Genomic DNA, 15,615 nt, shown 5'->3' on the forward strand with positions numbered 1-15,615 from the left:
GGAAAGCGACCTGGCCCGGCTCAGCATAGGGAGTGGGAGGTTGACAAGCTGGTTAATTTCATGACATGGGCACATTCTCTATACACCTAGTGAATTGCAGGTGTTCACTAATTTGGAATATCAGATACTGCCAAGCGAGATTTCTTTTCATGATTACGGTATTTATATACCCATGACTGCTATTCTTAAGTGGAGGGCACTTTGCCTCTGCTATATGGGGAGATGAACACAACAGAAAAATAGGTTAGTCACAGGGAATTTAGATAGACAGTTTGTAGGGTGACCAAATGCCCTGATTTTCCACATCTGTGCTTGTTGTCCCCATACAAATTCATCGTATTCCCTCTCATTGCCCAGAGTTCCTTGGTTTGTATGACATGTAGTATTCCTGTTTAACAGTTAAACTAGTTGTTTCCTGACTCCTTCCTTTCATTATTTTGCTGCTAAGGGTGTGAGGTTGACTGTCAGGTCCTCAACCCTAAGGGAGTTTGATTCTAAGTGGCTAATCTTGGAGCCATAGCAGCCCTCTGGTCCTTTCTGGCTTGCCTTTTCTTTTCTCTGAATGAGAGAGCTGTGATGTTACAGCATCTGTAACCTGTAACATGTTCTCCCGGTCCTCAAGTCAAACTTGAAATTTCCTTTTATTGCTAAAAGGCATGCGAGCCCACGCATGCACAAGAGAGGGGGAGTGTGCACACACAACACACACTTGTGTGCTTCAGGGGTCATAGTCATGCTGCAGTTTTTGTCCCTCCATTTTTCCATCCTGTCAGGATTTCAAGCACTCATGCACACACGTATCTGGCATATTTATTCAAGCTTCCAGGGTTCAAACTGTGGTCAGCCATGTGGGATGCAGCTCTTCATGCCCAGCATTAAAACTCTGCACTATGGGACCAGCCTGAAAGGAGAGGTCTCAGTGTAAATGTTTTGTTACTGCCTATATTATTTCTTCCTCCACTTCTCAGGAAGCTGCTTGGGAACTATTAGAAGGTAATTTGGAGAGTTCTAGTTTTGTTTTGTTTTCTTTTCTTTTTTGTTAATTTGCTACAACACATGTGTGCTTGCTGGAGAGAAAGAGGGAAGGTAAGAAAGCATCTGCTTAGAGGGGATGGGCATGCCACAATCCCTTCTCCTCTATTCTCCTTTTGGGATTTTGGGCATGCACCAGATGCTCCTGGTGTGTTTTTCAAGCCACTAAGTCCAGGACTCTAATCATGTAGTTAGCCACGGGGGAGCCAACTGTTTAACCACCACACCACTGTCTGACCCGAGAGTTCTAGTTTTTAATTGGTTGTTATTGGATGCCATATAACTCTTACAAAGGTGTGTTAAAGGAGGAATAATGCACCAGTATACACATTCAGATAAGTCATTTTTAATTGCTGATTTTCCATAATCCATTCTGTGTTTTAGAGCAAGTATATCTAAGGAGTTTCACAGGATCATATTGGGAGTTCAGTTTTGGATGGCCGGGATAAAAAAGGAAATTGCATTTAATTTGTAGGTACTTATATAATCTTGACTTTATTCTCAAATTGTGAGAATAAACAGACATCTGTTTCCATGCTTTAAGTTTTTTCGTATTACTTCCTCGCTTGTTTAATGACACATTTCAGATCTCCAGACCTAAAAGTAGGTATGCAGTGTATGTGGAAAACAAATGACGGTGCTTCTTACAGTCTCCACTAGGCCACTGTGGGCCTATAACATGCTAAGAGGAAAAAACTATCCTAACCCTGTTCCTCGAGCTGCCTCTCAGGCAGAGGACTGAGCAGCACCTCCTTGGACTGAAGCCTAGGAGGCAGGTCCTGCATTAATGGAAACTCTCTCGTTTCTTCCAACAAAGCAGGGATTTAGTAAAAGTTTATCTCATACAAGAGTCACACACTCAAGGAATGGAAAGATGGAGATGCACCTGGATCTCACAAACAGCTGGAACCAAGAACACAAACACCATTGAGTCCATTTCCTGCTGCTTTTTCTCTGCTTCCTCTGTGCAGAGGAACTTTCTCCATCTTAGGAAAACCTGGCCTCCTGCATGCTGCAAGTGTTCTTTCATGGAACTTCAGCCCTGGATGGAGACTGGACCCCACGCTAAGCCTCTAGCTCTCCCCTCCAGGTTACTTTACTAGTCCCATCATGGCTGTGGTTCCTGTAGGACCATAGCACCTCCCATTGGAGCTATGTGAAAGGTGCCAAGGGGGTTGCCAGTGGGAATGTAAAAAGGTTCACAGACTTCTAAGTTAATTGTCTGTCCCAGGCCACCTGTTTGCTGCTATTCTTTGTTGTTATTTTAGCCTTAAAAGCAGTTCCTGGGGACCAGCGGGTGGCGTGGTGGTTAAGGCACTGGACACTCCCACATGGTCGACCACAGTTCGAGTCCCGGACCTGGTGGCTTGCTTTCTCGCTTTCTCTCTCTCCTCTCTGTGTCTCTCTCTCTGGTCAAATTAAAATAAATTAATGAATAAATTAAATTAAAAATAAATAATTATATAATTAATATATATATATATTATATAATATATATATATATAAAAAACAGTTCCTGTTTTAGTACCTTTGGACACAGATATGCTCCAGGCCTGAGGGAGTCTTATGAAGGACTGGACTGTAGGATCTCAAAGGAACTCTATCAGGATAAAAAGGATTATACTTAAATGGGTTCAATTTCAGAAATATAGAAGGAAGGTCTGGAATGTTTACTGCCTTGTTAATCTTTTGGTCTAATCCACCAACATTGGTTGATTGAGGAACGTTTTGTTTTATCCCATCATCCTCAGCCTGTGTTCTATTTATGCTGCAGTCTGACTGTCGCCTCCCCCACCCATATCCCCACTTGTATTCTTGTTGCTTTCCTTAATTTCCTTGGAGAGATTGGAGTTGAATATAGAACAGTGCTTTTGCAAGTACATCTCAGCCATTATTTTAATTTGTGAGTGATATTTTTTATAGTAGTTGAGTAAAACATTGTATATACTTGGTTAAAAATAATTTTCTATAAAGGCATTTAGACCATAGTGTTTATAATGCCTCACACATAATAGGGGCTTGAAAAATAAGTTGAATACACTTGGAAATGTTTTTAATTTGTCCTTATTTACCAGGAAGAAGAATGAATGACAGGAACAAGCATTGGGCACTGGAGGCGAGGCTTGTGCAGACCATCCCTCACTGCAGGGGCAGGCTGGGCACTGGGTCATGAGACTATCTGTCCACTGTCAGGAGAAATGGTGGATATCCCTTACTTTGCCATACACCATGCCTATTGATTGCCTGGATACACTTTTCCCATTGGGTTTGATTTAGTGATCCATCCCAGACAGGGTGTCCCCTTGGCTTTGTTACCATATCCATGTCAGCATGAAATTTGACATGCTAGGTCTTGCAGTATTTAACAAAGGTATCTCTGGAGATTTCCTTACTAATGTAGGAAGGGTCCTTGTCCCCTTACCTCATATCTATAGTGTCTGTAACAGTGAAGTACCCAAGTTGAAGATTAAGGTATCAGAGTACAGACATAAAAGGTAATACTAGTCCGGGCACAGTTTAATTAAGTTACTAATTTTCTGGTGCCCTGGAGCTACGGAAGTGGCCCTAAATATTCATGCCATTGGGTTTTTTTTGTTTTTTTTTTTTTTTTATTGCAGTTGAGTACCAGAGTCTCAGGTTCCAGTTTGGTGACAACTCTGACTAACAACTGGCTGAGTTGGTGGCAGCACTAATAGTTGCCTTTGGAACTAGGCGCTTACCCAGGACTTGATTTCAAATCTAGTTATGTAAATTGACAGGCAGGCCAAGTCATTGTTTTTATCAGAAAGCTTTTCTGTGCCCAACATGCAGATAAATTTAATGGGCATTGTTTTATGTTACGAAGTAGTAGTTCTAAGAAAAATGTCAAATTTATGACAAGAAGTCCAGTATGTAAAACTGATAGAACTCTGACGTCTTTGGATTAAAGAGGAGCCAGACTTTAGGTAGGACAGAGTTTAAAAGGCACTGTCAAGATCATGGCTAATGTCTTTTTAGACCAAAAAAATTTCAAAGACAATATTCACCAGTCATCTGCTGTTATGGAACGAGCTCACTGCCTTCCTCCCCCTAAGAACAGCTATAGAAAGCCTCATGTTAAATAATATAACTTCTGCTCAAACCACTGTGATTCTTGTGGGGTAGCAGTATGGTTGACAATAACCCCAGCATTTGGGAGATATAGTTAGAATCAAAGAGATAGTTTTGCTTTTCTTTCAAGTTTATCGATTTCTTCTTTAAGAGAGAAATGCAGAGAAACAGCCATCCTAACAAGGTTCGCACACCATGATCCACCCCCAGCCTCAGCCAGTGTCCAGCATTCTTGGGGAGGTCCTGGGACCTTTTCCACGCAGGTTCAATTGCACCACCACCTGGCGCCAAGGATGTGGATTTTTGAGATTTGTTTAGGAATGATCATACTTTGGTTTTTTGTGGGTTTTTTGGGGCACATTACAGAACATTTTCCCAAATATTAGTCATCAGAGCCACTCGAGTTAGCTTTCTTCTGCTGAAATAGTAAAGGAAAAATAAAATCCAGGGTTCAGAAATTTTGTAAAGTCAAGTTAGTTTTTAATGTGAATAAATGTATCATCTATTGTAGTTCTTCCTTGATGTTTTGACCCTTCTCACCAATGTTCTCTTGGATGAAAGATTCTTTTTTGTGCATTTTAGATAAAGCTTTCAGTTTAAAAAGCAAACTTTCCAGTTTGTATTGTGAGCCAGCATTTACCTGGAAAGCACCACTCCAAAAAGTGGAATGTTCTTTAAGCAGTAAACAAGGCATGTGGTTATTCTGTAAACAGCACTTGGGTTTACTGTGACTTTTTCACCTCCGTCTTCCTTGTCACTCTCTGCTTTATTACACACCAGAGCTTGAGGAAATTACAAAATAATTTGTTTCCTTATCGTAGTTCCGACTGTTGCGTAAAGCGCTCTAGTCAGCTATACATTTTCAGACTCTTACCCACATTTTTCAGTCCGTAAGACTCAGTTCAGAAAGCATCCCGTTCTCTGAGGTGTGGAATCATCATACACTGCCTGTCTGTCTCTGAACTATCCGTATCACCTGTTTGGGGCTTTTTCCTATAGGGTCTGGTAATGTGGCATATATTACTCCTGTAGATGTAAGGCCTTCTGTAAAAGGGCAGTTCAGGATGTTCATGGAACAATGAAATGAAAGTGCTAGTTCACTTTGGTGTAAAAGCAATTCTGAAATCTGCAGTTTTTCATACTTATTTTCCATGGACGTCATGAAGACTCCTTGTTTATGTGCTTGTCTTCCTCGCTAAGTATTCTGAGTCCTGGAAAACTAATGAATACTACCCCTCTGACGGTATTTATGTGTCATTAAGTTCTCATCTTTTGGCCCATGAGCCGAGTCCTGGCTGTGTGTTTGGGAAGTTCTTACCCCAAAAGCACCAGCAAGAGCTTTCCTACTCGGCCATGCTAATCAGGTGACAGATGAGTTCAGTTACGCCCTGTTGTTTTACCTAGAATTCTTCTCTCCACCCAGGATCAAGCCTCTGCTGGGCAGTGAGTGTTGATGTGGCAGTGGAAAGGATCTGCTGACTAGGTAGGCAAATCCTCAGAGAAAGCGTCCTTGGGTAGAATGTTCTAGATGGTCCTCCAAAGGGCGGTGCAATAGTGCATTCAATGACTCTAAATACTCCTACTGGGAAAAGTCTATTTACACTAAATACCACCATACAGCAGCCTTTGAGCAGTTTAAAAAGAAAACAAGCCTTCCAATCTCCAACTACTGTGGTTCGGCTCAGGCTAGTTTTGTGGTATGTTTGTGCTTTGGTGGGCATTTGGCCAGAACAGAAATAGCAAAGCCTGGACCTTGAAGGAGAATGATTTTTTAGGTTTATATCTGACCCTGTAGAAATAAGTTTAAGGTTGTGAATTTTAAAAAGAAAATTAGTTGCTTTGTTTTTTGTTTTTTTTTTCCTTCTTCCCTCTTCGAAATATTCTTCATTGAAATGACTGAAAGGAAAAAATAAAAATCAGTTTATCACTCTCGAGTCTAACTTTTTAGAACCACAGCATTTTTTATTTATCTTCATTCTTAGACACAAAAGTAATTTTCTAAAAGGCATTTGTTTTGTTTTGCCATGTTTGGGCTTTGTTTAAAACTTTCTCAATTGGGGACCAGCAATTGGCATAATGGCTGTGTCCCTGGACTCCCATTCAAGTCTTGGACTCAGTGGCTTACACTCACGCCGGGCACGTGGGCATGCGTGCCCAAGATTCCTAGAGGAGAATGGAGGAGAGGGAATTGTGGCGTGGCCATCCTTCCTGGGAGGTGATTTCTCACTTTCTGTCTCTGTCTCTCTGTCTTTCTGGCGGAGCGCACGTGCCCTAAAATTTTCTCAGTTGTTCATGGTTCAAGTTTTGAATTAAGCATATTTTTAAATCTTTTTAAAGGAGCAGGATTGGCTGTTTGCTCTTCTTTTTACTAGGGTGTGGGTGGGGCCATGATGTGTGCCCATTATCATGTGGACTATATTTACCTGACCTTAGGACAGAGTGGGTAGTAATGTAACCAGAAGAAAAATAGATTTACAATTTTGTTCTTGAAGATTGATGGTTTTTTACATTTTTAAATGACATTGATAATTAACCTTTTATATTGTTAACATACAGTGCTAATTTGTCTAGAAATAGTTGTATTTCATGTTTTTCTGAGACTGATTCTAAAAATATCATAATGTAACTTCTAATTCCTTAGGATATCTGTGAATGAATAATTGTAGATAAAACTAAAGATGACAGATCCATATTGATAAAATACCTTTATATTCATAGAAATCAATTAGTCATGTGTTGTAGACATTCCTAAGTAATGCCTTGTAATATGTAATTATAACTTTTAGTCTTATATCAGTGATAAAAATCTTTGCCATTTGTGATCATTGGAGACGTTCATAATTGTGAATAATGTAGTTAGTTGTCATTAGTGAAAAAGCTACTCAGATTGATTTGAAATCTTTAACTAACTGCAGATCCTGTCTTAGTAGTGGATTATGAAGCCTACTTGGTGGGTTATGACCAGCATTAAAAATGAGGGGAAGGAGTAAGAGGACTCGAATAGGAAAAAATGGACCAGAGCAGATGTTAGTGTAATTTACAGAGCATGGTGCCACTCAGTGATACTTCTTTTTAATGTGCGAGAGTATGTTTGTGTGAGAGAGAGTAAAAGAGAGAGAGTGATACGAAGTCAGATCTGTAAGCCATGGTTGGTAATGGCAATGCAATTAGGTGACCTGGTGTTCTCGTGGTTGTGTAAATGACTGAGTGCCAGGTACATACTGATGGTGGCTTGAATTGGAAAACTTTGGTACTTAGTCTTTCCTGACCTATTTGTACTTTTTTCTTCCTTGAGATTTTTGCTATAGGGCACATGCACTCACTGGAGAGACAGAGACAGAAAGCAAGAAATCACCCCTACCCCTGCGGTATGGGGGGAGATGGCCGTGCCGCAGTCCCTTCTCTTCCAGTCTCCTCTTGGAATCTTGGATACATTCGTACACACACCCAGCATGAGTTTCAAGCCACCAGGTCTGGGACTTAAGCCATAGTTGGCCCTGTGGGAGTCCAGCAATGTAACCACTATGCCATCTGCTGGCCCATCTATTTGTACTCTTAATAGAGAGTAAAGGAAGACCTGTGTGACTTGCTGATCAGATTTGTATTATGTCGTTGGGAAGGTCATGATGTATTTTCCATGCAAGAATGCATCATGACTTTCTCAAGAACCCAGTAGTTGACAGGAATCTGGTAGGGGAAGCAAATAATACACTGGATAACAGAATCGAGATCCAAGAAAACTATTAAAACTTCTACTGTATACTGAATCTAAATCAGAGGTCACTAATCACTCCTGCAGGCATCTCCCACAGTGCAGTAGGAAACAGTGGGTGAAGACGTGGCTCAGTGCACAGCAGGTATGAAAGACTTGGGTCAGGTAAGCTGCTTAGTACCAAGCTTTTTAGCTGTGTAGTGTGACTATTAAAACTAACAATGGAGTTTAAGACTGCATTTATGACAGATACGGATAAGTGTTCTCAGCTGGTCAGGTCACACGTGGGATGTGGGTCTGGTTTGGCACCACACTCTTTGAGAGAGAGACACAGTGACAAACCCGAATGCCTGGAGGATAACTGAGAGGTCTTTGAGTTAGCTCTCTGGAGGTTCATCGTCTTCATCTTTAACAGAAGATGGATACATTTTTTAGGAATTTGCTTGCCAATTTTAGTACAGATGTTGCAGATTGACAGTGAATATATATGGCTCCTGCCCCCCGGGAGCTAGCTCACAGACTAGTATAGAGATGTTCATTTGTGTATGAGCCAGGCTGTCCACAGTGCTTCGAGTTCTTTCTTCATGGCAGCCCTCACTTCCCGTTTACCCCAGTCCTGAAGGCCTCCAGGTTAGGCTATGAGGCTACAGGTCCCTCATATTCCTAACCGGTGCCCACTGAAGTGACTGCCCAGGTTTGATGGTCTAGTTCTGCCGACTTACTTTAGTTCTGGTATTTGTCCCTGGCTTGTCTTGTACTGGGGTGGGGAGGGAGTCTGGGAATGGGAATTCTGTCACATCATTAGTTGGAATTCATTTTAAAATGGCATGTCTATAAATTCAATTTTCAAAAAAAATCCTTGGCTCATAGGACTGTAAATTTAAAAAAGAAAAAGTGTCAATTTAAATAAGTTTAATTAACATCATACTTATTTAACATGTCTTTAAGTATAGTTACCATATATAAAGAATATATTATGTCCCCCAAGTAACTTAATTAATTGGTGGTCTAATGGAGAATCTTACAAATTCGTGTGTTGAAGTGGATTTCTTTTCTTTTCTTTTTAAGAGAAATTGTTGCCATAGGGCACATGTGCTGGCAGGAGAGACAGATAAAAAGTGAGAAATCAGCACCAACCCCCCCCACGCCACACCCAATTCTTGCTCCTCTATTTTCCTCTTGGAATTTTGGACACGCGCACACATGTGCCCAGTGTGACTTTCAAGCCACCAGGTCCAGGGACTCAAACATGGTTGGATGGTTGGTTACTTGGGAGTGCAGCATTTTAACCATTATGCCACCTGCTGGTCTTTTATTTATTTATTTTTTTTGTCTACAACCGTGCTACAATGAAAGCCACCCTTTGTCAAACTATATAGTATAGTGAGATTTGCTAAGTAAGATTTTACTAGAATGGCTTATTTCAGAAAAAGAAATTGTTTAACTGTGCTTAAACAAATTGTTTAATTACTCATTGGGCTGTAAGAAAAGTCATGACATATTTTTCTCTGTGCAAAAATGTGCCATGACTTTTCCACAACCCAGTAGTTTAATTGTAAATATATTTGATATCTATAAGTATAAAATCTTGTGTTTTTATTCAACATGCAAAGAAAAAGATTTATAGATAAGCTATAAGAAAACGAAAACTCTACATTAAGTAACAAAATTAAAATGCCAATGGCAGAGTAGGAGAAGATATTTGCAAAAAAAGTAACAACTGCAAGGATAGTATTTATAATTATACAGTAAGCTACAAATCAATAAGAAAAAGACACTCTGAATACAGCACACTGATGGGCAGTAGAGACTTACGGTTCTACTAAGGAGATACAAATGGAAAAAAGGCATGAGCATATGTTCATTGCCATCAGTGATCAGCAATGCAGATCCACAGCATTGTTCAGAAGTCTGGGAAGGGAAGGAGGTCAAGAAAAAAGCATTTTTAATTTGTCGATTGACCAAAACTAAATGGGTTGACAGGTTCTGGTGCTGGCCAGCTGGTGAGGAAGTGGCTGCCCATGTGCACTTTGGATGCCTTCGTAAGTGGGCACAGGGTTTTTGTTGAGTTCAGTCTTCATGTTTTGACTCTCAAAGACTGCTGCCTGATTTGAGTCATGCCCAGAATCTTCGTCAACTTTATTTTGCTCTGGAGTCAGTTGTACAGGATGTGGAGTATTGTGTGGTCCCTTGGTGGCCAGAGCATCCCTTTGGTGAAGAAAGCTTTGTCAAGTAGGCAGGCCAGGGATCCTTTCCTCAGTTTTTATAAGATAGGAAGCTGACAGCTGAGTTCAGTGGTTGTCAGAGTTAGGTAATTTGGGTTAGTAAAGAAGATGACAGAATTGTAGCTCATTTTCCTCATTTGATATGACTTCTAGGGACAAATTGGGCTGGAATCCTAAGATAAAGCAAAGCTGGGATCAGCAGATGCTGTAATGGTTACATTGTTGGACTCCCACATAGTCAACTGCAGTTCTAGTCCTGGACCTGGCAGCTTAAAACTCATACTAGGCTTATGTGCATGTATGCCCAAAATATTGAGAAGAGAAGGGGTTATGGCATGGCCATCCCCTCTGGGGGGGGGGTGATTTCTCTCTTTTTCTCTCTGACTCCGGAGAGTGCACATGTCCTATAGTGAAAAACCTCTCTACAAAAAAAAAGAAAGAAAAAAAAACAAAACTGGGTAGGTCTACACAGAAAGGAAGGGGTCGGCAGGTGGTGTGATGGTTAAGGATGCTGGACTCCCACATGGCCAACTGCAGTTTGAGTCCCAGACCTGGTGGCTTGCTTTCTTACTTTCCCACTTTCTCTCTCTCTCCCTCTCCCTTCCTCTCTTCCTCCCCCTCTCCCTCTCTGGTCACATTAAAATAAATTAATAAAGTTAAATAAAATAATTCTTTTTTTTTTTTTTTTTAAAAAGGAAAGGACATATATAAGGGGACTTCAAAAGGTTTGTGACAAAATGGATTTGAAAACACAGTTTTGTTTGTTTGTTTTTTAGGTTTTTCCCACTGGGTGTGTGTACTCACTGGAGAGAGACAGAGAGAGGAAAAGTGAGAAACCATCCCCGGGGGAATGGCCATACCACATTCCCTTCTTCTCCACTCTCTTCCAGGGATTCTGGGCATGCATTCACATGTACCTGGTGTGATCCTCAAGCCTCCATGAACCTTTTGAACACCCCTCATATAATAACTAATTAGAGGAGCCAGCAGGTGGTTTGGTGGTTAAGGCTCTGTATTCTCACATGGCTGACTGCAGTCTGAGTCCTGGACCTGGCAGCTTGAAAATCACAATAGATACATAAATTAATTAATTTTTAAAAATAACCAACTAGAAATTAGACTCAAAGCCTATTACTTGAATCTTTTTGCCAAGGTAGCTATAAAATAATCTGTCCTTTGGAGAGAGGCCATGATGACCCCCTGCTGACTGAGGAAAGCACTTGTGTGGCCTGACAGTTCCAGTAATGAATAAAGTATATATTTTCTCTTAAAATTAACTTTAACAATATTATTAAAGATATTTTTGTGTGAAATTACCAACAAAAGTACCAAACATGTTGCCAAGCTACATTCATGCAAACAATGGAAACATAAGGACACGTGGGCCTTAACGTTTGAGCGCGACATCGTTTATGAAATTACTAAGCTGATTGAGAGCTTGGCATCTGCTTAGTCATCGAAGAAATTCATTTAGAAGAGTACTACCACGAATGGGAACTTTTCTGGTCCTGAGCAAATTACCTTTCTTTTAAACAACCAAAGATGCTTAAAAAACACTAGCGAAACCATACACAACTGAGGCAGAACATGAATACAAGGGATCTTGCAAAGGTACTTAGGAAATCACACCATGAAGAACCTGTGCAGAGATGTGAAGAATTTTGGAACTCGTACTTTAATTCCATTTCCAGGAACTTTTTGAAGTTCCCTTATATACAAAGAAAGGAGAAGACTTTTTCTGCAGAAGTGAAAATTCAGGTCTCCATTGAGGGTGCAGGGGACTATGGCAGCTCTTAGCAGAATGAATTCACAGAGCTCCAATACAGGGTATGCTCTTAATTTGTCAGGGTTACTTAGCTGTGTTCAGTTTGGCTAAGACTCTTCCAATCATATCTTTAAGTAAATTCTAGAACTGTTTAAGTGGGTATTTTTCCTTGTTTCAGGAAGGATTTAAGGCAGCTTGGAATATTCTATTGTATTTAATTATCATAACTTGAGCCTTTGACATTCATAATGACTGCATTTCCTCAGTAAAATCAACAATTGTATTATGATTTTCTCAGTAAGTATTTGAGGTTTAACGTAAATTCCTGTTTGTGAAATAAATGTATAGCTTTTTACAAGAGCTGATGCTTTTCCAAAGTCCTTGTAAAATGACTTTTCTCAAAAAATCAGCTGCTAAAGCCAAGCCCTTTCCTATAAGCAGGTATATCCAGCTTTGTTGCTGTACTGAAGAATGAGCTTTGCCTTACAGCATACCTCACAGGCATTCACAGTGTGATATTCCTGTTTAATATAAGTAAAAGAAACTTGCAAGCATTAGTGGAGAGCCTTTTTTTAGAGGAACACAGTATTTCTAAATATTATATTTATGAAGTCCATTTTATTAAGTGCTCATCCTGTAATTCATTCAAAACAAAAGCTATTAATTTAAAATAAGATGATTTCCTAAACATTTTAATTTGTGGGAAGGCCATTCAAGTTAGTTTAGTTTAAGAATTACTTAATATTAACAAAAAAAAAAAGAGAATTACTTAATACTTCAGATTAAAGAAGTGAGACTAACAATCTATATGACATGTAACTGGTACATCTTGCTTTAGGGTTGATGGAGAGTGTTTCACCATCAGAATGGTCTGAAATGATTAAAAAATATTTGAAGTCTGAAAATCTCTTTAAAAAAAAAGTTCTGATAAGGGGCCAGCAGGTGGCATGGTGGTTAAAAGTGCTAGACTTTCACATGGCTGACCATGATTCAAATCAGAGACCTGGAGGCTTGAGGATTACACAGGGTGTGTGTGCATGTGTGCCCCAAAAGCCCAGGAGGAGAATAGAGGAGAAGGAATTGTTGTGTGGCCATCTCCCACAGGAGGGTGATTTCTCATTTTCCCTCTCACTGTCCCCCTCTGTCTCTCCTCCCGTGAGTGCATTTGCCTTATGGCAAAATCCTTAAAAAAAGTTCTGAAAAGAAAAACGTAGGCACATGCCTAAAATAACTTTTTTTTAAAAAACATGGCATTTTCTTTTTAAAAAAAATTTTTTTTACTTTGACCAGACACACACACACACACATAGAGAGAGACAGAAAGAGAGACAGACAGACAGAGAGAGAGAGAGAGAGAGAGAGAGAGAGAGAGAAAGCCCCCAGGTCGAAGGAGAGAACCATTGTCATCCATATGGGAGTGTTCAGTGCCTTAACCACCACGCCACCTGCTGGTTCCCCCAAAACATGGCATTTTCTTGAAGGAATGTATGGAAAAGCTGGTGGTCACTCAGCCTGCATGCAGACTCTAGAGACTTGATTGGGTCTGGAGAGTAGTACACAGCCATCATAGTCTAGCCCCTGTGCAGTGCAAAACAGTTTGGAAACAGTAGTCACAAATCAGATTTAAAGGGTAGTAGGGAAAAACTATCCTGTTACTATTTCTACAGATTTTACCATATGCACATGCTGTGCTTAAGCACTTTAAACACATATAATTTAATTCTTATACTACAGTATGAGGTAGTTATAGTTGGTTTTTTTTTTTCCATTTTTAGAGATGAGGGAAGGGAGCTTAGAAAAGTCTCTTAAGTCATTGGTTAAGGTGTGCTGAAGCCAAGATTTGAACTCATGCTATCTTTAAAGCCCATGCAATGAACTACTGTACATCATGTAATTGTACTACCAAATTGATATTCTAGCATTCAGTGTGGTATCTGTAAATATTCTGTAATTATTTGACTTAAATAACATTAACCTTGCAAGTAGAGTATTAGGTTTTAGCAACAGCTATCCTAAAAAATGGGGTCATAGCTCAGCCTGGTCAATACCAAGTTGAGCTGCAGTGCTGGAAGCCACATGGCTGACTGCAGGTTTGGGTCCCTGGCTTGGCCTGAAAGCATTCTGGGTGCATGTGTGCATGCCCAGGAGCCTACGAGCAAGAGCACTAGAGGAAGGGAAACAGCGTGATGAGACCCTGTCAAGGATACTTCCTCTGTGCTCCCTCTCCAGTGAGACCCTGCCAAGGATGCTTGTCTCTTGTGCACATGCTCTCTATCATGAACAACATAAGCTTTAAAAAAGAATGAGTTTGTGCCTGTACTGTCAATACATTGCACTCTTTCCGTGACTGCTTAATTACCTTAATAGTCCTTGTATGCAACAATCTTGTTATTGTGTGTGGGGTGTTTTGTTTGTACTTTTGCATTTGACCACCAAGTTTATGAGTCAGATCTAACACACATGTAAGTGTAAAGTCTTATGAACTCAGCTGTCTAGGAATGTGCTGTCATTCAGCAGCTTTTCAGTATTGTCTCAGAACACATCCATACATACCAGAATGTTGTCTTGAGAGCAGACACACACTATGCCATAAGTTTATGACATGTGGTGAGCGCTCTCTATTTTGAATGACTGGCTATGAACCATTTGACTACTTTTAGATATTTGTCAATACAAGGAGATGTTTAAAAGTTTGTGGAAAATGTAATTAAAGTACTAGTTTATTTTAGTGCAATTAATTTTAAAATCCATGCCTGGTTTTTATAATACATGTTTTCCATAAACTTTTTAAGGCCTGCATGCATAGGTGAATAGGAATGTATTGTGTCAGCGGAAAGAAGTCAGTTTGCCAAAGATGAGCCATACCATATGGAAGTTTATAGGATGTGGACTTTTATTTTCCAGTGGACATTCTGTATATTCTCCAGCACTTTCTCGGGGTGCAGCTTTGTTCTCTTAGGAATATTAATATAACAGCAGCATTTTATTCTTTGTGCTTTATAAAATAAATATAACCATTTCTGGTATTTGTTAAGTTTTAGGAAAAAAAAAATTCCAGTGCAAAAAAATACCTAGTACAGGCCCAGCCACAGTTGTGCAAGAGGTAGGATGTTTGTTTGCAAGACTGGGGCTGCAAGGGAGGCCTGGATTCAGTTTTAGGCATTGAACCAGCCTGAAGCAGGCTGGGCGCAGTAGCACACACACCTCCGTCCTCGCTGTCTGGAGGCTGAGGCAGGCCAATGTGACATGGCAGGACTAGAACCAGAGTGGTAAAACACGGCTCTCTGTGGTCCAGACCACATGGGAAGGCTCTCGATTCATACATAGAGACCTCCCTGACCACACAACCATGCATATATGCTCATGTTCAGGGTAGCTAAAGCTAGGGGTGCTATCTCTGTTTGGCTCATGGAAAAAATTAAACTACCTTTTAAAAAAGCCCATTTTTCTCTCTCTCTCCACCTCCCTTTGTCTCTCTCCCTCTCATTAGAAGCAAAACAAAACACAGATATAAAGCAAATAAAATGAGAATATGTACCAAATTCTTGATACTGGCTGTTTCTATAGGCTTTGTAGGTGTTTTTCATTATCTGCCTATGTTATCCTTAAATGTTAGGTATTTGTATAATGAACAATGTAGCCGTGTTTTAAAAGCTAGAAGTTTAACTCTAAGTGATGGACAGACTTTCATTATTCCAACCTCTCTCAAAAGACAAGGAAGCTAGCAGAAAGATAATGCTTACATGAGCAACAAGATGAAAAACAATGCTTTTTTTTTTTTTTTTTTTTTA

General features: G+C 40.1%; 1 protein-coding gene across 1 annotated transcript in view; it reads left to right on the forward strand.

Moving 5' to 3' along the window:
• Positions 1-5,585: 5,585 nt before the first annotated feature.
• Positions 5,586-15,615, forward strand: part of CAB39 (calcium binding protein 39) — a 72,714-nt gene continuing 62,684 nt past the window's right edge. The window contains exon 1 of the mRNA XM_014585257.2: positions 5,586-5,605. The gene's annotated coding sequence lies outside the window, so the exon portion shown is untranslated. The remainder of the gene's footprint in view (positions 5,606-15,615) is intronic.

The sequence above is a fragment of the Tupaia chinensis genome, unplaced genomic scaffold (assembly GCF_000334495.1).
Source record: "Tupaia chinensis unplaced genomic scaffold, TupChi_1.0 Scaffold149383_1, whole genome shotgun sequence".
In the NCBI taxonomy this organism is placed as follows: domain Eukaryota; kingdom Metazoa; phylum Chordata; class Mammalia; order Scandentia; family Tupaiidae; genus Tupaia; species Tupaia belangeri.